This window comes from Ursus americanus, chromosome 10 (genome assembly GCF_024610735.1).
Source record: "Ursus americanus isolate L20-20 chromosome 10, mUrsAme1.1.p, whole genome shotgun sequence".
Taxonomy (NCBI): domain Eukaryota; kingdom Metazoa; phylum Chordata; class Mammalia; order Carnivora; family Ursidae; genus Ursus; species Ursus americanus.
Window position 1 is genome coordinate 71,188,909 of NC_142136.1, and position 22,243 is coordinate 71,211,151.

Genomic DNA, 22,243 nt, shown 5'->3' on the forward strand with positions numbered 1-22,243 from the left:
ACTGTTGAAATAATAAAGAGCAGAAAGACCAAAGTTGAGAAAACAATTCGTTTTGCAGAACACATTCAGTTTTGGGAGGCCTTGCAGAGTAGTCATTAGCTGAAGAGCATTTGTACTGTGTGTGCAGTTGACTTTGCCCCGTGTGTGGCTCCCCTGGCCATGCTTGCTCTCCTTGCCTGTACCATAGCAGAGCATGCCAAAAATATGTTCACTGTGTGCTGTGAGGTTTTTTTCTTTTTATATAAATATGTATTTTTTTTAGTAAGGAAAACATTTCAGAAAACATAAGAGAAACAAATCTGCTTTGCAGAGTGGTACTAATAAGATATATGTGTAATAAAATTGCAGTTGGACATCTAGTTTCTGGTGGAAGGATACTTGAGTTGTAGTCATTTTCTTTCACTGAACAAAAGCTTATTTACCCCTATTTGGTGTAGTGACATTAAGCTAGTCAGGAAGCATTTCTTAAAACTTTGTGCCCCATTGCTGGCATTTGTGTAGAAGGAAAATAAAAAATAGCTGGGTCGGCCCTGGCTGCTGCTTTGTATATATGTAGTGCATAAAAAGAGAAACCTGGCCGTTTCTGAAGCTGGTTACTTGTTCAAGCACTGCTAGTGGATTCCACAAGCTGCTCTTGTTAGTATCTCTTTGTCATCAGCAGATGGATGGCAGTTTACCGACTGGGATCATCACGTGCTGCGTTCTGTAGTGGCACCACTTACGTAGGCATGCCCTATGGGAAATGGCGATGATATATCCAAGTAATGATTTGCTCTTGCTTCTAGGATAGTCATGCTGCTTTTACGAGCTAATTCAGAATATGCAGTTGTACTAAGGTGTGTTTTGTTTTTATTTTAAAGGGTGGCATAAGACGGTATTCTTGTCACCCTAGAACTTAATTGAAAGATATTAACTACAATTCCAAAATGGAATTATGTTGGGAAAGGTGAAGACATTCTTTTGCTAATAGAAGACAGGAGTTATGTGTTAAAGGGAGACTTTGGCAATATTCTGTTCAACAAACGTGTTTCAATTCATATTATTAATCCTGAATTATGGATTGTTAGGTGAGCCATGAATTGTTGAAGTTACTAAGTAGTAAGAGATGAACAGAAAGAAAAGTTAGTATTTTGACACCTAGTTTCCTAAGTAAAAGTTCTAATATATAACAGCATAATCGTTTCCTAAGACAACTAAATGGAAGTATATTTCCTAGTGAGTATTTACCCAAAGAATTCAAAAACACTAATTTGAAAAGATACATAGACTCCTATGTTTATTGCAGCATTATTTATAATGGTCAAATTATGGAAGCAGCCCAAGTGTCCATCGATAGATGAATGGCTAAAGAAGATGTAGAGTGTGTGTGTGTGTGTGTGTGTGTGTACACATGATGGAATATTAGCCATGAGAAAGAACAAAAATCTTATAATTTGCAACAACGTGTATGAATCTAAAGGATATAATGCTAAGTGAAATATGTCAGAGAAAGACAAATATATGATTTCACACATGTGGAATTTAAGAAACAAAACAGAAAAAAAGAGACAAACTGAAAAACAGACTCTTAGAGAACAAACTCATGGTTACTAAAGGAGAGGTGGGTAGAGGAATGGGTGAAATACGTGAAGGGAATTAAGAGTACACTATTGGGGCGCCTGGGTGGCTCAGTCGTTAAGCATCTGACTATCGGGGCACCTGGGTGGCTCAGTCGTTAAGCATCTGCATTCGGCTCAGGTCATGGTCCCAGCGTTCTGGGATCGAGCCCCGCGTCGGGCTCCCTGCTCCACTGGGAGCCTGCTTCTCCCTCTCCCACTCCCCCTGCTTGTGTTCCCTCTCTCGCTGGCTGTCTCTCTGTCAAATAAATAAATAAAATCTTTAAGAAAAAAAAAAAGAGTACACTATCACAATGAGCACTGAGTAATGTATAGAATTGTTGAATCATTATATTGTACACCTAAAGCTAATGTAACACTGTATGTTAACTGTACTAGAATTAAAATAAAAAATACATTAAAATTAAAGTAAAATTTATAAAAGAAAGTGTGCTTTCAATCATGTAACTCTAGAAAATGGGAGAAGATTTATATAAAAGTTCTGCGTGCAATTTATAATATTATTTTTCTTAATATTGTCCTATATTTTAGGTACCTCTCAGTTATTTTTGTGCTATAATAATCTCGTAAATAATTGCAGCTCTAAAGTAAAGTGTTAACTAATCACATACAACACAATGGCTAACACTAAAAAGGCTGACAGTATCAAATATTGGCAAGGATATGGAGGGACCACTTGTATATTCTTGATGGGAGCCTAAAATAGTACGACCACTTTGGGAAAGATCTGGCAGTTTGTGTGTGTGTGTGTGTGTATTTTATTTTTTAAAAATATTTATTTATTTATTTATTTGAGAGAGAGTGAGAGGGAGAGCAAATCTGAAGCAAACTCCGTGCTGAGCACAGAGCCCAACACCAGGGTCCATCCCATTACCATTACCGGGAGATCATGACCTGAGCCAAAACCAAGAGTCGACACTCAGCCGGCCGAGCGAGCCACCCACCCAGGCACCCCACTGTGTGTTTAAATAAAACCAAGCATATACCTATCTTGTGGCCCAAGCCTTCCACTCTCAGGTATTTACCCAAACATATGCTCATAGAAAGATTTGTACAAGAATATTCACAGAAGCTTTTTATTCATAATCACCAAAAGCTGGAAACAGCCCAGTTGTCCTCCAATAAGCAACATTATGAACTGGGATACTGCTGAGGGATGAAAAGAAACAGACCGCTAATATATACCACAACTTGAGTGCTGAGTAAAAGAAGCCTTACACAATAGCGTCGATACTCTATGTTCCCATTTATATGATATTCTAGAATAAGCGAAACTAATCTATTATGGTAAAAAAAATCAGGGCAGTGGTTAGGAAGGAACACAAGGGAACTTTCTGGGGTGATGATTATGTTCTGTATCTTAATAGAGGTTTGTGTTACATAGATGTATGCATTTGTCAGAAACTCAATGAATATACACTTTAAACAATGCACAAATATTAATTTTACCTCAAAAGAAAAATATAAACAAATATCAAGCTTCAGTTACTGATAGGCGTGCTGTAATATTTAGAGAGATGCGTGCTGCCTTCTGCATTACACTCTGAAGTACCTGCAAGGCTAAGATGGAGGGAAGGATGGGTAGATACGGGATAAAGCAAATATATAAAATGTTAACGGTAGACCTGTAAGATATAGGCATTCACTGTAAAAAATATTCAACTTAGAAAATTTTCATAATAAATTGTTGGGAAATGTTAATTGATAATGGAACTTTTTATGATCTGTTTTTTCATGCTTGATTTGTTATATAAACTTTATTTTGTTTCCCTTTGCTTTGGTGATATTTATCTATGTTTTTAATTATACTGAATCATAGCCTTATTTGGGAAGGCAGGATACAGAGAAGTAATTCTAGCTCATTAGTACAGTTGTCTTTCTTTGGGATAGTTGTCACAGTTTTCCTTTTTTTTAAAAAAGATTTTATTTATTTGACAGAGTGAGAGAGACAGCCAGCGAGAGAGGGAACACAAGCAGGGGGAGTGGGAGAGGACGAAGCAGGCCCCCAGCGGAGCAGGGAGCCCGATGCGGGGCTCGATCCCAGGACTCTGGGATCACGCCCTGAGCCGAATGCAGATGCTTAACAACTGAGCCACCCAGGCGCCCCCCCCCCTTTTTTAACAAAAGGTGGGGGGCACCTTTGTGGTTCAGTTGGTTAAGATTCCGACTCTTGGTTTTGGGTTGGTCATGATCTCAGGGTTGTGGGATTGAGACCCGTGTCTGGCTCCACGCTGGGCATGGAGCCTCCTCAGGATTCTCTTTCTCCCTCTGCTCTCCCCCCACCCCGCAAAAAAAAGAAAAGAAAAAAGTGGGACTGAGTGGCAGTGTCTTTAGATAATTACAAATTGTGTAGTTTCTCTGGGAGTTCACTGCATGTTGCTTATATAATGCCTTTTTGTTTTTTTCTTTAATTGATGGGGAAGAGGGAAGGAGTGGTAAAAAGTTTCCCAACTTCAGGTACATACAGGCCTGTGTGTCCAGGGAGGCAGAGTGGGAGAGAGTCCTAAGTCCAGTCACCTGACTTGTTTTTTACTTCAGCCAGTTTCAGTCAGATTTTCTATTACTTGCAACTGGAAGAATCCTTCAGAGATGCTCATTCAATTTGTATCTGTAAGTAGTGTTGCTTAGGGCTTCTCTACATAGTGAATGATCCTGCAGGTAGGCTTATATGTCTCTACTACGTATGTGTATTTTGCTTGAATAATGGTTGTCTGCTGGTTAGATTGGAAGTTCTTTGAGGGAAAAGACTCTTACTCCTGTTAAATACACTTTACATTCTCATATAGATATGAGAACCTAGCCTAAATTCTTTGTCTCCTTTATATTTCCTGGGCAATTTATCAGTAATTTTGAATTAATGGTTGATTTAAAAAATATTGATCATGCTAAGAACATGGGCCCAGCCCTCACAGAGCTTCGTTCTGGTGGGGGAGACATATTAAGTAATCATACAGATAAATAATTACTGTACTAAGAGGGAACACAAGGGTGTTAGAAGACCAGGTAATAGGGGATCTGTCCTAGTCTTGGGTGCCATATGGAACTTTTTTTTTTTTAAGACATCACGTTTTAAAAAATAAGGAGTTATCTAGGAGAGGATAGTGGGAAAGAGTATTACATATCACAGGCAGATGGAACATTTGCAAAGGTCAAAACAGGGCATGACACTTTAGTAGAGTGTGGAATAGAGAGGTGAAATCGATGAGGACTGGGGTAAGAAATAAAAGTTGGAGAGTGCAGTCAGAGCAGAATTATGCAGAGTAAAATTGGTAGGACTTTATACTGGGTTGGGTGTGGGTGGTAAGGGAGAGGGCAGTATAAAAGGTTACTTCTGCCTTTCTGGCTTATGTGCCTTATGAGCACTAGTGAGCCCATTCTCCAGTGGAGGACCAGATTGTGGCAGGAATGATCTTGGGTTTGATTTGGGGTCTGTTATGGTGTCTTTGAGACAACCAGGTATGTATTTTGTTTTACCATGCTGTGAAGGATGCCACCTCACCCCAGTTAGTTTTCCTTGTGTGGCTCCTTATCTAGTAGGTATAAAATATAATGTGGGAGTCTCTTCAGTCCTCATCTGCCTGATAATCCTTCTCCCTCTATACTGCTAGCCTCCTAATGCAAGTTCGCTTTTTTCTCTTCGATTACTCTCATGATTTTTTAACTGGACTCCCTCCATTCTTTCAAACTTCCCCTTAGTTCTTGTTTCACAATATATCCAGAATAAGTTTTTGAAATTACAGATCTCATCTCGTCATTGTCCTTCTTAGAAGCCTTCAATATCTTCTTTTTGTTTGTAGAACAAACATCCAAATCCTTAGCATTGTCCCTAGTGCCTTGTGAATTACTCTCACCCCGGCAGACTTCCCAGCTTTTCCTCATGCTCTCTGAGGACTTTTCAGTTGACCTTCCTCAAGTATCAGCTAGAACATCACATTCTCAGGGAAGCTTTATTTTGAACTTCCTTGTTAGGCTCTTCTAAAGATGTATCATGTACTTTTATTGTTTTATATATATTTGTGTCACTGGTTAGTTAAGACCTTTGTACTAGGTTAAGACCTGTGAGGGCAAGGACTGTCTGTTTAGCTCTCCACAGTAACCCTCTCCCCTACCACAGTGCCTGGCACGCAGCATGACTAGCAAATGTTTGTTGAATGAATCATGAACTTTCTAGTGCTTAGTTTATGTACCTGTTGTATGCCATGTTAGTTAACCGATAGGGAAAAACAAAATAAAGTGTTTTGTTTTTTTAAATACATTATGTTTTACTGTTCGGTTTTCTTAATTTGAACTGTTTCCATGGAAATAGCAACGAAGATTGTTGGGGTTACTGTAATATTCTGTAGGTGATATTTGCTGCTGCCATTGTTAACCAAGACACAGAAATTTAAATTTTTAGATAGAGGTTTCTTGAGTTTGAGAACCAAAGTATAAAAATTTAATTTGAGGGGGAGTTGTTAAATGTTCACTTTTTTCCAGTACTCTTTTGAAGTTCTTCCTTTCCATTAAAATAGTTTGTTGCAGAGCTCTAGGACATGGTAAAGCATGAATGCTGTTTTGTTTCTGCTAGATAACTTTGTTGTTTGTTTTCATTCTACTGTCTTTCACTGATTTTCTTTCCTAATGAATGCTTTGTTAATAAGTATTACTAATAAACCTTTACATAGTTGGAACATAATTATATTATCTGTAACATAAGTGAACCTCTCTTATTAGGAATGCTAAGTTAAGACTGTCGGGGTGCCTAGGTGGCTTAGTCAGTTAAACGTCTGTCTTTGGCTCAGGTCATAATCCCAGGGTGCTGGGATCAGGCCCTGAGTCAGCAGGGAGTCTGTTTCTCCCTCTGCCCTTCCGCCCACTTGTGTGTGTGTGCGCTCTCTCTCCCTCTCTCTCTCAAATAAATAAAATCTTTGGGAAAAAAAGTAAGTTCAGATTGCATTGAGGATGCTAGTAGAGATAGAGACATTTATATCCAAAATTACTTCTGTAACTCGGAGCCACTGACAAGAAAAAACAGGTGGGATTCCAGATCTTGAGACATTAATTTATGAGGTAGTAGTAGATGGCCTTGGGTGACAGCATTGTTGCAATGAAGAAACATAAAATTTCCTTTTATACTTAAAGGCCCAGGAAGAAAGCTATAAGCATGATTAAAACATTTCTTTATATACCCTTTTATATATGAAGGTTACATTCAGAACTTTGTAAAAATTTTATGCCCCATGGCAAATATAAGTGAATGTTTTCCAAGAAGCTTTTACAGATTGATGGACAGCTCAGAAATTGAGATGCTATATAGTTTTGTGTTCATTCAAATTGATTTTGGTATCTGAATGCAGAAGCAAAAAGTTATTTGGATTTTGTGAATGTAAAAAAGAATGTTGATTTTGAAGGCCCCATTTTATCATAGTAAAAATAAAAATGAAAAAGCAAAATTGCTGGAAATTCCCTTGAGTCTAAAAATATGAGGTTTCTCTAGTATTTTGGCCTTTATATACAAATAGAAATATCTATTTTCTTCTGAAAGTTAGCCTCTACAATGTTAACAACAGAAGGTAAGTAATTTCCCTACGGGTCTATCATCCATTTATTAATATGAACATATGAGTTTGTGCATATTTTGGCTTGTGCAAACATCTACGTATTTAAGTGTATGACTTACAAAATTATAGCTCTGGAATGAGGCTGCCTAATTTGAATCATGTTCAGTTAGTTACTAGCTTTGGCATCTTGGGCAAGTTACTTAATGTTTCTTACTTTCAGCTTCCTCATCTGAAAAATGAGGTTGCTGCTGCTAAAGATGATATCAAACTCATGAGGATGCAATCTGTTAATTCCTCATCTCAGTTAATACCATGCCTGACACATAGTAAGCACTCAGTAAATATCAGCTGTTACAATTCTCTCCTCAGTCATTCCTTTCATATGTTAAAATTGCTCTCACGAGTTAATCCCTGTTTAATTTACACTCTTTGTCTCCTCGAGGCATCAGTCCTATGGCCAGCCCTTGTCTAACAACAAAAATCCTATATTTTGTCCTCTCCCTGTGGTCTTGTTCTTTTCACTTGTTCTCATTTTAGTTGCCTGCATCTCAATCATTTTCTGGCTACTCTATGTTTTTCCTTAGCTTGCTGGGCATCGATATTTCAGACAGGATGGGCCATAGGTGTTGACCATAGCTGTTTTGTGTTTTACTTTTAAACGGGGGTGAGACTTCCTTCCTCCAGACTCCCTCCATCCCCTGCCCAGTGCCGCACTGGCATGTTTGAGCTGGAAGTTTTGCTGATTATCTAGCTCAGTGACTTTCTTCTTCAAAGCGGAAGGGTAGAGCCTGAGACTAAACTCCTCCAGACGATGGGTATTTTTTGTAAATCTTGCAAGACATTTTGTTTGTCGACAAGATAAATCACAGAGTACAATAGTAAATGGGTCATTAAATTTGGGCTTTAGGAAATATCAGGAAATTCTTATATTTATGATTGAGAAACTAATCTTGAATTATAGGGAATGTGGTTGTATTTTGGTGGGAAATATGAGAAAGTACACTTACAGCTCCTTTTTCTTTGATATATCTGTGCTGGTTTTGATATGCTGACCCCTTGCCCTCTTGTTTCTTTCTTTTAATTATTTGAACATTTTACAGTGTTGCTCACATCCACCCCTCGTTTGACTGTCCTTACTCATTACATTAGTTCAAGTTCTCATTACCATTCATCTTGACCATTGCAGAAACTTCCTGTTTTGCCTTCCTACGTTATTGCCATACCTCCTCACCTGTACCAGACTTGCTGCCATAGGTCCTCTCCCGCAACATGCAGACCTATTCACATCATTTCCCTCTAGCAATAATCTATCTCAGGATAGAGAGTTTTACTGTCGATAATGGAAAAAACAGGAAGGCTGGCAGGAAGCCTGATCAGTTTGGAGGGAAAAATGTGTATTTAGGGGAGGAGCGTCTGAATCCCTCTTTAAGAGACTCTCATGCCAGCAGGCATCTATCCATGTATTATGATACTGGGGGTAAAGGAAAATCTCCTTGTTAAGTCAGCTCCCCTCAGCTATCCTTCCCTGGAAGTATCTTAAATTAATTAAAGATTTGTTCCTTTAACATTTCATTTTGTCTTCTGTTATATAGAAATGTCCTTAGAGCAAGGTAGTATATTAATTTTCATGTCATATATAAACGAATTTATTGCAATTTATTTCCTTAGATTTTGTTTAAAAAAGAAAAGACAGGTAAAGGTAGAGAATGTAGTATTGAAATAGGGAAAAGGAAGAACATAGATGGAAGAAAAGATTAAGAAAATAAAATTTATGGCATAGCATTGATCTAAGGGCTGACCCCACCTCTAAGTTTAATGCCCCTCCAGTGGGTCCTTTCCTTTTTACCATCTTTTCTATTAGAATTTGTTTTTAGAAATAAAGTTCATCTAGCTGAATAATGAATCTGTAAACTCTGTGAACTAGGTACTTCAGTATTCATGTAGATTAAGAAACATCCTCATAATTTATAAGTACAAATAATTATATGTCATATTTAATTGAAAATATTTATTTTTGTGTAATGGATTTCTGACCTGCTTTAAGATTGTTCTCTAAGCCAAAAGATTTCCTTTTCTGGGCATTTAATGTGTGCCTCTATCTGCTTTTCACATTCCAGTGAAATAAATTAAAATGAAGAGAATGTACATTAAAACATTTTATCTGCCAAGAGCCACAAATTAAAATGAATTTTTCTTTTGTTATTTCCAATTTTGATCAAATTTGTCCTCTTAAAAACTGTAGTGAAATATACAGGTCGAAAATGGAGACATAAATGTGTTCAATTAATAGAATTGTGGATTAGATCCTCAATTTTATTCGCCTAGTTCCCAGCCTAGCACATACTGGGCACTCAGTAAATACTTACGGGGTGCAATTTAATACATTAAAGACTAATGTAATTAAAGTAATTAAAAATTACATTAAAGGCTACAGTATCGTATCTATGGCCATGCAATTCTTTTTTTTTTTTTATTTTAATAATGATTTTTTATTATATTATGTTAGTCACCATACAGTACATCCCCGGTTTTTGATGCAAGGCTCGATGATTCATTAGTTGTGTATAACACCCAGTGCACCATGCAATATGTGCCCTCCTTACTACCCATCACCGGTCTATCCCATTCCCCCACTCCCCTCCCCTCTGTAGCCCTCAGTTTGTTTCTCATAGTCCATAGTCTCTCATGTTTCATTCCCCCTTCTGATTACCCCCCCCTTTCTTTATCCCTTTCTTCCCCTACTGATCATTCTAGTTCTTATGTTCCATAGATGAGAGAAATCATTTGATAGTTGTCTTTCTCTGCTTGACTTATTTTACTAAGCATTATCTCCTCCAGTGCCGTCCATGTTGTAACAAATGTTGAGAACTCATTCTTTCTGATTGCTGAGTAATATTCCATTGTATATATGGACCACAACTTCTTAATCCAGTCATCTGTTGCAGGGCATCTCGGCTCCTTCCACGATTTAGCTATTGTGGACATTGCTGCTATGAATATTGGGGTGCATATGGCCCTTCTCTTCACTACGTCTGTATCTTTGGGGTAAACACCCAGTAGTGCAATGGCTGGATCATAGGGTAGCTCAATTTTTAACTTTTTAAGGGACCTCCACACGGTTTTCCAGAGTGGCTGTACCAACTTGCATTCCCACCAACAATGTAGGAGGGATCCCCTTTCTCCACATCCTCTCCAACAATTGTTGTTTCTTGCCTTGTCTATTTTTGCCATTCTAACTGGCGTAAGGTGGTATCTCAGTGTGGTTTTGATTTGAATTTCCTTGATGGCTAATGATTTTGAACATTTTTTCATGTGTCTGTTAGCCATTTGTATGTCTTCATTGGAAAAGTGTCTGTTCATATCTTCTGCCCATTTTTTGATTTGTTTATTTGTTTCTCGTGTATTGAGTTTGAGAAGTTCTTTGTAGATCTTGGATACCAGTCCTTTATCTGTAGTGTCATTTGCAAATATATTCTCCCATTCCGTGGGCTGCCTCTTAGTTTTTCTGACTGTTTCCTTGGATGTGCAGAAACTTTTAATCTTGATGAAGTCCCATAAATTCATTTTATCTTTTGTTTCTCTTGCCTTTGGGGATGTGTCATGAAAAAGGTTGCTTTGGCCGATGTCGTAGAGGTTGCTGCCTATGTTCTCCTCTAGAATTTTGATGGATTCCTGTCTCACATCGAGGTCTTTCATCCATTTGGAGTTTATTTTTGTGTATGGTGTGAGATAGTGGTCAAGTTTCATTCTTCTGCATGTAGCTGTCCAATTTTCCCAGCACCATTTATTGAAGAGACTGTCTTTTTCCCACCGGATGTTTTTTCCTGCTTTATCAAATATTAGTTGCCCAAAGAGCTGAGGGTCCATTTCTGGGCTCTCTATTCTGTTCCATTGGTCTATGTGTCTGTTTTTGTGCCAGTACCATGCTGTCTTTGTGATCACAGCTTTGTAGTACAGCTCGAAATCCGGCATTGTGATGCCCCCAGCTTTGTTTTTCCTTTTCAACAGTTCCTTGGAGATTCGGGGTCTTTTCTGGTTCCATACAAATTTAAGGACTATTTGTTCCAGTTCTTTGAAAAACGTTCTCGGTATTTTGATCGGGATAGCATTGAAAGTGTAGATTGCTCTGGGTAGCATGGACATTTTAACTATGTTAATTCTTCCGATCCATGAGCATGGAATATCTTTCCATCTTTTTATGTCTTCCTCAATGTCTTTCAAGAGTGATTTATAGTTTCTAGAATAAAGGTCCTTTACGTCTCTGGTTAAGTTAATTCCAAGGTAACGTATGGTTTTTGGTGCTATTGTAAATGGGATGGATTCCCTGATTTCTCTTTCTTTGTTCTCGTTATTCGTGTACAGAAATGCAACTGATTTCTGAGCATTGATTTTGTATCCCGCCACGTTACTGAATTGCTCTATAACTTCTAATAGTTTGGGAGTGGCTTCTTTTGCGTTTTCCATATAGAGTATCATGTCGTCTGCGAAGAGAGACATTTTGACTTCTTCTTTGCCGATTTGAATACCTTTGATCCCTTTTTGTTGTCTGATTGCTGTTGCAAGGACTTCTAGTACTATGTTGAATAATAGTGGCGAGAGTGGGCATCCTTGTCGTGTTCCTGATCTTAAGGGAAAGGCTTCCAGCTTTTCCCCATTGAGAATAATATTTGCAGTAGGCTTTTCATAGATGGCTTTTATGAGATTGAGAAATGTACCTTCTATTCCTACACTCTGAAGGGTTTTAATCAGGAAAGGATGCTGTATTTTGTCAAATGCTTTTTCGGCATCGATTGAGAGGATCATATGGTTCTTGAGTCTTTTCTTGTTGATATGATGTATCACGCTGATTGATTTGCGAATATTGAACCACGCTTGCATCCCAGGTATGAATCCCACTTGATCGTGGTGGATAATCCTTTTAATGAACTGTTGGATTCTATTAGCAAGTATCTTGTTGAGGATTTTGGCGTCCATATTCATTAGGGAAATCGGTCTGTAATTTTCCTTTTTGAGGGGGTCTTTGCCTGGTTTGGGGATCAAGGTAATATTGGCCTCATAGAATGAGTTTGGTAGCTTTCCTTCTGTTTCTATTTTTTGAAATAGCTTTAGGAGAATAGGTATTATTTCTTCTTTGAATGTTTGGTAGAATTCCCCAGGAAAACCATCTGGGCCTGGAGTTTTGTCATTTGGAAGGTTGTTTATCACTGACTCAATTTCTTCATAATTAATTGGCCTGTTTAAGAAATCAATTTCTTCTGGTTTCAATCTTGGTAGTTTATAGGTTTCCAGGAAGGATTCCATCTCTTCCAGATTGCTTAGTTTATTGGCATATAGCTGTTGATAAAAATTTCTAATAATCCTTCCAATTTCAATGGTGTTCGTCGTGACCTCTCCTTTTTCATTCATAATTTTAATAATCTGGGTCTTTTCTCTTTTCTTTTGGATAAGTCTTGCCAGTGGTCTGTCAATTTTATTGATTCTCTCCAAGAACCAGCTTCTAGTCCTGTTGATCTGCTCTACTGTACTTCTGGTTTCTGCTTGATTGATTTCAGCTTTAATTTTGGTCAACTGCTTCCTTGTGCGTGGATTAGGCCTGTCCCTCTGTTGCTGTTCCAGCTTCTTGAGGTGAGAATATAAAAACTGCATTTTAGATGTTTCTATTCTTTTGAGTGAGGCTTGGATGGCTATGTATTTCCCCCTTAGGACTGCCTTTGCAGTATCCCATAGGTTTTGGACTGTTGTGTTTTCATTCTCATTGGTCTCCATAAATTGTTTAATTTGATTTTTGATTTCCTGGTTTATCGAGTCATTCCTGAGCAGGATGGTTCTTAGTCTCCAAGTGTTTGAGTTTCTTCCAAATTTTTCCTTGTGGTTGAGTTCCAATTTCAGAGCGTTGTGGTCTGAGAATATGCAGGGGATAATTTCAGTCTTTTGGTATCGGCTGAGACCTGTTTTGTGTCCCAGAACATGGTCTATTCTTGAAAATGTTCCATGGGCATTAGAATAGAATGAGTATTCTTTGGTTCTGGGGTGTAGTGTTCTATATATATCTAAGAGGTCCAACTCGTCGAGTATGGCATTCAAAGCCTTTGATTCTTTGCTTAGTTTTTGCCAGGGTGTTCTGTCTATTTCTGAGAGTGGAGTGTTGAGGTCCCCTACTATTAATGTATTTTTATCTATATGTCTCTTTATTCTGGTTAAGAGTTGGCTTGTGTATCTTGCTGCTCCCCTGTTGGGGGCATATATATTTATAATTGTCATATCCACTTGTTGAATACTTCCCTTAAGAATAATATAGTGCCCTTCTGCGTCTCTAACTATAGTCTGTAGTTTAAAATCCAATTTATCTGATATGAGAATTGCTACCCCAGCTTTCTTTTGAGGTCCATTTGTGTGAAAGATGGTACTCCATCCCCTTACTCTCAGTCTGAATGCATCTTTGGGTTCGAAATGAGTCTCTTGTAGACAGCAAATGGATGGGTCATTTCTTTTTATCCAATCTGCAACCCTGTGGCGTTTGAAGCCAGAATTTAAACCATTAATGTTTAGGCTGAGTACTGAGAGATATGCTTTTAATTCTGCCATGTTGTCAGTAAAGTCTTTGTTTGTATTGGCTGTGACTTTCTGTTTTGTATCACTCTTGGGGCCTTTTTACTTTTATAGAACCCCCCGTAATACCTCCTGTAGGGCTGGTTTCGTGGTTACGAAATTGGCTAGTGACTGTCGATTCTGAAATGTCTTTATTTCTCCATCAATTCTGAATGACAGCCGTGCTGGATAAAGGATCCTTGGCTGCATGTTTTTCTCTGAAAGAGCTTTAAAAATGCTCCCCCAACCCTTTCTCTCATTCCAGGTCTGTGTAGACAGGTCTGACGTAATTCTGATGCCTTTGCCTTGGTACGTGAGAAATTTCTTTGCCCTGGCCGCTTTCAATACTGTATCCTTGGATCTCATATTTGCGAAATGTACTATGACGTGATGTGGTGTAGGTCTGTCATGGTTGAGCTTGGGAGGGGTCCTCTCTGCCTCTTGGACACGAATTTTTGTTTCCCTTGCTAGATTAGGGAAGTTTTCAGCTACAATTTGTTCAAATATCTCTTCTAGGCCTCTGTTTTTCTCCACCCCCTCGGGGATGCCGATGATTCTAACATTGGATCGTTTCGTTGAGTCAGTAATTTCCCGTAGCCAACATTCGTGGGCGTGGATTTTTTTAAGACCATCTTCTATTTTTATTTTTTCCTCTATTAACCCATCCTCCAATTCACTAACCCTTTCCTCCGCTTCCGTGACCCTGGCCGTCAGAGCCTCTAGTTTTGCCTGCATTTGGCTCATAGAATTTTTAATTTCTGTCAAATTCGCTCTCATTTCCGCCCTTAGGGATTCTATATTCTCAGTAATATTTTCCTGAATACTTTTCTCAAGTCTACTCATTATCTTGACCATCGTTACTCTGAATTCCATTTCTGATAATTTGGTTACATCCATATCCGTTACTTCTGTGGCAGAGGCCACTGACTCACTGTCTTTTCTTTGCTGGGGGGGGCTTCTCCTTCTTGTCATTCTGATGAAGAGAGGTTGCGGGGTTTCCAGAGCCCAAAATTATTGACTGGGTCCCAGGCCGTGCCCCTTGTTTTATAGGGATCTTAGAGATGTGGGCTTCTTCTTTAAAGATTTTATTTATTTACTTATCTGAGAGAGGGAGACATACAGTCAGCAAGAACGAAACAGAAGCAGGGGAGTGAGAGAGGAAGAAGCAGGCTCCCAGCGGAGGAGCCCGATGAGGGACTCCTTTCCGGAACGTCGGGATCACGCCCTAAGCCGGAGACAGGAGCTCAATGACTGCGCCACCCAGGCGCCTGGGTTGTGGGCTTCTTGATTTTTCAGCCTGCCTTCTGTGTTCTGGGGGAGGGGCCTGCCGCGCCGATACTCAGGCAACCCTGTTTGGTTAGAGTCTCCGTGTCCCCTGCGAGGGGGGATGGGGATGGGCACTCTCTGAGCAGGTATTTCCAGGCTTTTGTTCTCTGGCGGCTTTCCCTGGCGGCCGGCTATGCCTCTTCTGAGGGTCAGAGCAGCAGAGGCTGCATTGTCGCAGAACAGAGGGATTGTGGCCCGTTCTCCACTGATGTTCTGGCCACTTTAACTCTATTACTGTTGGTGCTGCTCAACCCTGCAGCGTCCCGGGATGTGCGCCCCACACCCGGCGTCCCTGCCCTCACTTCCAGGGCCGGCGCGTCTCTGTCCTTTGTGTTTCTAATGCCGCCAGCCACCGGCCGCCCCGCAGGCTCCCGGGTCTCCCGGTCTCAGTCTATGCCCGGTGAGCACACCTCGATTCCGGAGTTTCGGGAGAAGCCTGGTGGCGCGTGCACCCGGTTCAGGGTCTCAGTCTGCTGTTTCGCGGGTGCCGACCGCGAGTCCGCCCGCTCCCCCGTGCAGGTGGCCCGCCAGCCGCCAGCCGCCCCGCGCGCGCTCCGGGAGTTCCCGGTCTCAGTCTGGATCCCGTGAGCACACCGGGATTCCAGTGTTCCGGGAGATGCCTGGTGGCGCGCGTTCACGGCTCACCGGTCTCAGTCCGCTCTCTCGTGGGTGCCCTCTGTGAGTCCGCCCGCTCCCCCGTGCAGGTGGCTGCCGCTTCCCGGCGCCCAAACGCGGCGGCTCCCTCCCCCTTCCGTTTATCTTCCGATATCCATGCACGGTTTACAGCTCCCCTCTTTCGTACCTCAATACTCAGCGCTGGAGATGTTCATTTGTAGAGATCCAGATGCAGCATCCTGCGTCTCAGGCTGATTCCGTGGTTATTTAGGCTGGTCTGGTACCTATCCAGCTCGACTCAGGGGACCGGCTGAAAAAGGGATCCCCTACTCCTCCGCCATCTTTGCAATTCTAAATCCATTCAGAAACAATATCCTGTGATAATATTTTGAAAAGATGAATAAATTTCTCAAAAGCCATAAATTTCCTTGTTTTCTGTATGTTGGTAGAATTATTTAATAACTCAGTAAAATAGGGAGCCACCAGCCATTTTAACACCTCTACATTTGAAAAACTGGCTCTCATGCTTAACTGAAGCTCTCAGTAATTTTATATATGTATGTATTTTATTATTAAGAGTAGTTATACAGGCAAAATTACAGATGTCCCTGCTTTCCAAAAGTTTGTGTTCTGCCACTTCGCTTTTTCAAAGAACCTATAATAGTACCTGTTTTCACTAATTGAAAGAAATCCAGAGAGGATTTTTGCTTTTAGAAACAAACAAACAAAACCCAAAAGCAAAAATAGCATTCAGTGTTTTGCAGTGAGCAGAGGCAGTGCACATCCAGATTGGCCAGAGTGGCCAGCGCGGCCCCACAGCCTTTCCTGGAGAGCTGCACTCAGCGTTTTGCCATCAAGCCTCCACAGCTTTGGACAGTGTCTGTGAGCATCTGTGCTTTGTCTCAATTTATTTTGTGCATCTTTTGGCAAGATGTGTCCTAAGGTATCAGAAAAGCTTAAGAGAGGTTAATTTTGGGGTCTGGGAATGCTCAGAAATTTTTCCATATAAATTAGTGGTGATTGTTTCTTTGCTTTATGCCATTTCAACTTACAAAAGATTTCATCGGAATGCTCTGCTCTCAAATAGTGGGGAAACCTGTATTTGAAGAGGATTTGGGGAGAGTGAGCAAATTATGGGTCATTAGATGTCTGGTGGTGAGCAGATTGGGATGGGCACTAAATGAACTAGAATGGCCCAAGAATAGCAATAGTAGGGGATTGTAGTTATACATGAGATGTAAAGTGGCTGAAAAGTTAGTTGGTAACTATAATAGGATTATAGGGGCAGAGAATAACTGGGCTTACTTGTTTTGAGTTGATCAAAGACTGTTTGATTATTAAGCTCTTCATTGGGATGGAGAGAGTCAGAATAGGACCCTTTGGTCCTCCGGACTTCTTCACAGATAGAATTCCACAGGCTAATAAGCCCTTTTCATGCAAAAAGATTAGATATAACTGAATGAACTCTTTTCGTACTCTTACGTGTGTTAGCCTTAAAAATAAAAATTAACAGCAAAAAATGGGTTTATTTGGGAATAGCACAGAATTTTAATTTAGGACATGCAAGGTTTGACAAAACAATAGGCAAGTCCGACAAAGGAGAGGAATGTTATTTTATGGAGAAGAAGGAGGAAGTTGGGAGGGGTTGTTTTGAACAAAAGTCCCTTGGAGAAAAGCAAGAGTTCAGGGTGATGGTTTCTCATTGGTTGAGTTGCAGGACTAGATGATTCCTCGTGGGAGATGCAATGTCCATCTTTTCCTGTTGGGGCCTGTAATTGATGAGTCTTTCCTGTTAAGGATTCTTCTGTTGTAGTCTGTAATTGACGGTTCTTCCTGTAATTGACCGTTGAGTGGTATGGCTCCTACTTTTAACCTCCCCACTCTGTTTAGTGAACTTTCCCTTTTTTAATTTCCACAGGTGTTTGGCTGAATTCTGGGCCTCCACAGTTATTTATCCTGGGAGGCATGGAAGGACAGGTCCTGTTCAGATTCACATGCCTGGCTTCGTTGGGGTGGTAGTCTCTGAGTGAGTGCATTTACGAAGATAGGGAGCTTCCTGTAACGCAAGTTGCTGGTTTTTTTGATCCCCTTCCCCTGGAATCCTCTTGGTCTAACTAGTCCCCTTTTAACACTTCCTTGGGATATATTACTGAAGTCCTCCACTTTTAAGAAAGCTTGATCTAGACATTTATATTTAGCATATGGAAAGGAATAATAATGCCAAAGAAGATCTTTATATTCCATCCATGTTATGCTCTCACAATTGAATTGTAGGAAACCTGCGAACTTGCTGAGAGGCTAGGGACCTGTCCTCACATGCCCCATCCCTATGTAGGTTCTCTTTTATTTTCTTTCTTTCCCTTCATTTATCAATTTCATGCACTATTTCATCAATTTGGAGAGTATGTATTATTTCTTAAATAAACAGATGAACTTGATTTTTATTATGCAAGTTGTACATAGCCATTTTAGAAAACTTTGAAAATATAGGTAAGCATAAGAAGAAAGTGATCACCTGTGATCCCCATCCCAGGTAGTACTGCTTTTAATGTTCTGTATGTTTTAAGTTAAATAACAAATACATTAAGTCTAATGTAGCTATTTTTTTATTTGACCAGTTGGCCAATGATTTATAATGTACTGATGCAAATTAGTATAATACATGGCTTAAAAATTTTTAAGTGAGTATTTTTAAATGATAAACATACTTAGTCTCCCCCCCCGACCCCCACCAAAAAAAGAAAGGCAATTGCCTGGGCAAATGGTAGTTAGAAGATAGTGTTTGAGGGAAAAAAACTTTTTTTTTAAAGATTTTATTTATTAGAGGGAGAGGGCACAATAGGGGGAGCAGCAGGCAGAGGCAGAAGCAGAAGCAGGCTTAGTCCGATGAGGGGCTCAATCCCAGGACCCCAGGATCACGACCTGAGCCGAAGGCAGACACCTAACAACTGAGCCACCCAGGCGTCCCATGGGGGAAAATATTTTCGAGATCAATAATTAACTTATATTAACTCCTTTTCTATCAGAAGCTAATATACTCAGTAATATCTTTTTTATTCCTCCTTTAACTTTGAAATTTGGTATTAGAAGTCTGGAGCATTTGTAAATTATATTGTAAAGACTGACTCATCTAACTGCCCTTTTCAATTATTAAGCACACTATAGCTAATATTTGCTGTTTACATTTGAGTAGTTAATAGCATTTCATCTACTTTAAAAATAGTATACATATCCTTAATGTAATTTTACTAAGCCTGAATGTAAGTTGTTATATGATGAAATATTTTACATATCGTACATTTCACTCCCCCACATACATAATACATACATTACAACATAATGCTTTTCATGTGTATGATTGTACTTCTCCAACCACTGCACAGATACAGCTAGAAGGACACAGTCATCATTCAGATTAATGAGCATATGGTACTGAGCTCTTTATACCATATGTTAAGATGTACTTAATAACAAGAGATGTTGTAAATATAAGGTAATTGGTAACTACCTTATAATTACTTAATTGTTTATGTGAATTCATTTAAATTTAAAAGGAAATATAATTTTTAAATTTCTATATTTAAGTAAAAAACGTAGGAATTAAGGATATTTTTCATACTCCCTAAACTAGGTTTCCTACTTGTCAAAACACTATAGGCATTCTTAAAAATGAAGAAGCATTTCTAAGGTGTTATGATGAACTCAATATATTTCGTACATCAAGAGAAATGATATAAGGCCTCATAATTGTGGAAAAATCGTTGTTCTGCTTAATTTATTTTGTATTAGCTTATGCTGAACATCTATCCTAATTTATGGTTTTCTTTTCTGAAAGTGTTAAGATTTATGTATGTGTACATGGAATAGTTCGTAGATTAATCAGATTAATAGATTCGATCAGATGGCTTCTAGAAACAGGTAAGTTCTCATATTGGATTACTAAGCAACAGATATTTTAAAGTAAAAAATTCTAGATATTTTAAAGTCAAAAATTCTAACTCCACTCTCTTAATAAATAAATTTAAAGAAAAGCAACAATATAAAATGTTGGAGTAGAAAATGACTATGTCAAATAGTAGCGTGTGTGTGTGTGTGTGTGATTCTAAATTTTAAAGTTTTTTTCCAACAAGACCATTAGATTTTTATGGAGGTGTCACTTAGGACTAAGATATAGGAACCAATAAGAATTATGAAATCTCTTATTTCTTAAATTATCTCTATCTAAATGTCTCTTAATATTAATAAGAAAACCACTGAAATACCTAATGGTAATTATTGCCACTTTTCAAAAGCGTCTCATAATATTTATCCTAAGTTAGAGGCCCCTAACAGGACAAAAAATCGCAATATTTAAGAACACGTTCAAGAACTATCAGTCTTTGAGAAATTGAACAAGAACCTATATCCCATATTTAAGAATAGATATTCTATAAAAAATGTCCCAGAAATAACCCTATTCTACAATATGATTTGATTTTTTTTCATTTCCCCTTAATTCCTTTCCCTAGCTTGTATCTGAAAATGGTAAAGTTCGTAGGTAAATTTTTTTTTAAAGATTTATTTATGCGAGAGAGAGAGTGTGAGTGTGTGCGAGGGGGGAGAAAAAGCAGAGGGAGAGGGAGAAGGAAGGGAGAGTCTGTTTGAGACTCTCCCTCCTGAGCATGGAGCCCCACACAGGGCTCAGTCTCAGGACCCTGAGATCACAACCTGAGGGGAAACTAAGATTCCAACACTTAACCGACTGTGCCACACGTTCGCCCCTCAGGGGTAAAATTTATAAGTAAAACCTGTAAATTTGTAAAGTGTAAAATGTTATAAAGGTAAGCTGAGGAGATGCATTGTGATGCCATTGTGGTAAACCACACAAAGGGATATACATATATATGTATTCCAGATAAGATATATGTACATTTATATAAAATCCAGAGTGAGAGGCTCACCAAACAAGTGAAAATCTGCTCCCTTACACCTGATGTGTTCGGCAGTTACATTTCACGTGATACCTTAAGACGACATTTTGGTTTATGAATGACCCACTTACACATTTGGATAAAGTGATTTAGTTCACTGGAACCAACCATTCTTCTTCTTCTTTTTTTTCTTTAAAGATCTTATTTATTAGAACACAAGTGGGAGGGGCAGAGGGAGAGGGGGAACCAACCAATCTTGAGTACACAAATCCAGTTGAGTCGTTACATTCTTAGTACCTTTTACTCCATCGAGTATTGTCATTTAAGAGTTCATTCTTCAGGAAGCCACCTTGAATGGTGAAATACCGGACATGAAAAGGACTGGCAAGCACTATAACCATTTGTGTCCAATTTGCTTCATGAAAGCTACACATCTTGTGATATATATATATTTTTTTCCAAGCCTCACCAAGCCTAGCATCTGGCTCCAAGTTCCTAATAGGTTTGGGTATGTGAATGCCCAGGCTCGAGCTGATCAGCAGCAACAACTGTGTGTGTGTGTGAAAAGCAGGTGACAAACATTAAGGGAGGTGGCAGAAAAGCTAACAAATTGACTCAGTTGTAATGCTTTATGTGGAAGAATCATGGATATGTATAATAATTAATCCTTAGATAAAAACTTATGGTTAATAATTTCTATTTAAGAAGATAAAGAAGTATGTAACAGGGAAGAAGCCTAGGAAATTGGTGGAAAGAGTAATGGGAGTGTGATGTTGGGGATACAGAGGGACAGCTTCAAGGGAGGAAAAGGAAGGAGAGCCCCAAGAAGATATTATCAGAGGAGAGTGACAAACCAGCAGTGCCTGGAAACAGGGTAGTATGAGGTATATGTTCAGGGAGTGGTTTGAAGCAGCGTCGGGCTAGAACACAGGGTTTGGAGCCTTAGAGGTGGGAATAAGAGTCAGATATATCCTGTTAAGATACCTGGCCTTTCTTCTATTAACAGATTTTTCCCCCTCTGGGGGGAAATGATAGAATCGTAGTTGTTTGTCATGAGATCACCTTTTGTGGTGGGGAGGTGAAGCGAAAGACAGGAGGTAATCAAGAAGTAACAGGAACCTGATCTAGAACAGAGGCAGTGGGAATAAAAATTCTAGAGCTAGAATCCAAATTTGGTGAGGCAGGTGAAAGCAGAGGACTCATTTGTTCATTCATTTTCTCTTTCAGACTTGAGATTGTTATTAACCATGTGCTGTATCAGGCACACTACAAGATGCTGGGCCTATGAATAATGTAAGACATGCTACCTGGCTTTTAAGGGATGCCCAGTAGGGAAGACACATCTAAACAAGTGATTGCTCACTACAGCAATGAAGGGCATAATGAAATAATAAAATGGTGGCTCAAGGGACAGAATGAGTGATTGTGTTTGGGTGGATGAGAAACAGCTTTTAGCAGAGGGTTCACTTGAGCTGGCCATTAAATGGACAAGGGATCTGCAGGTCAACAAGGTAGGAGAGGACATTCCAAGCAGAGGGACTAGCATGCTGAGGTCAGGAAGTTGTGAGTAGTTTGGCATAGCCAAAGGGTGGAATGTGTAGAATTGTGTCAGGAAATGAAACTAGAGGAGCCAGGTCTGGAAGGTTTA

At 39.4% G+C, this 22,243-nt stretch overlaps 1 protein-coding gene across 4 annotated transcripts in view; it reads left to right on the forward strand.

Annotated features, from left to right (window-relative positions):
* Positions 1-22,243, forward strand: part of LNX2 (ligand of numb-protein X 2) — an 85,397-nt gene that overhangs the window by 17,122 nt on the left and 46,032 nt on the right. The window contains exon 1 of one of the 4 annotated variants that reach the window (XM_045797052.2): positions 3,760-4,226. The exons of the other annotated variants lie outside the window; for them this stretch is intronic. The gene's annotated coding sequence lies outside the window, so the exon portion shown is untranslated. Of the gene's footprint in view, positions 1-3,759; positions 4,227-22,243 lie in introns of those variants that run through there. 4 annotated transcript variants of the gene reach the window in all.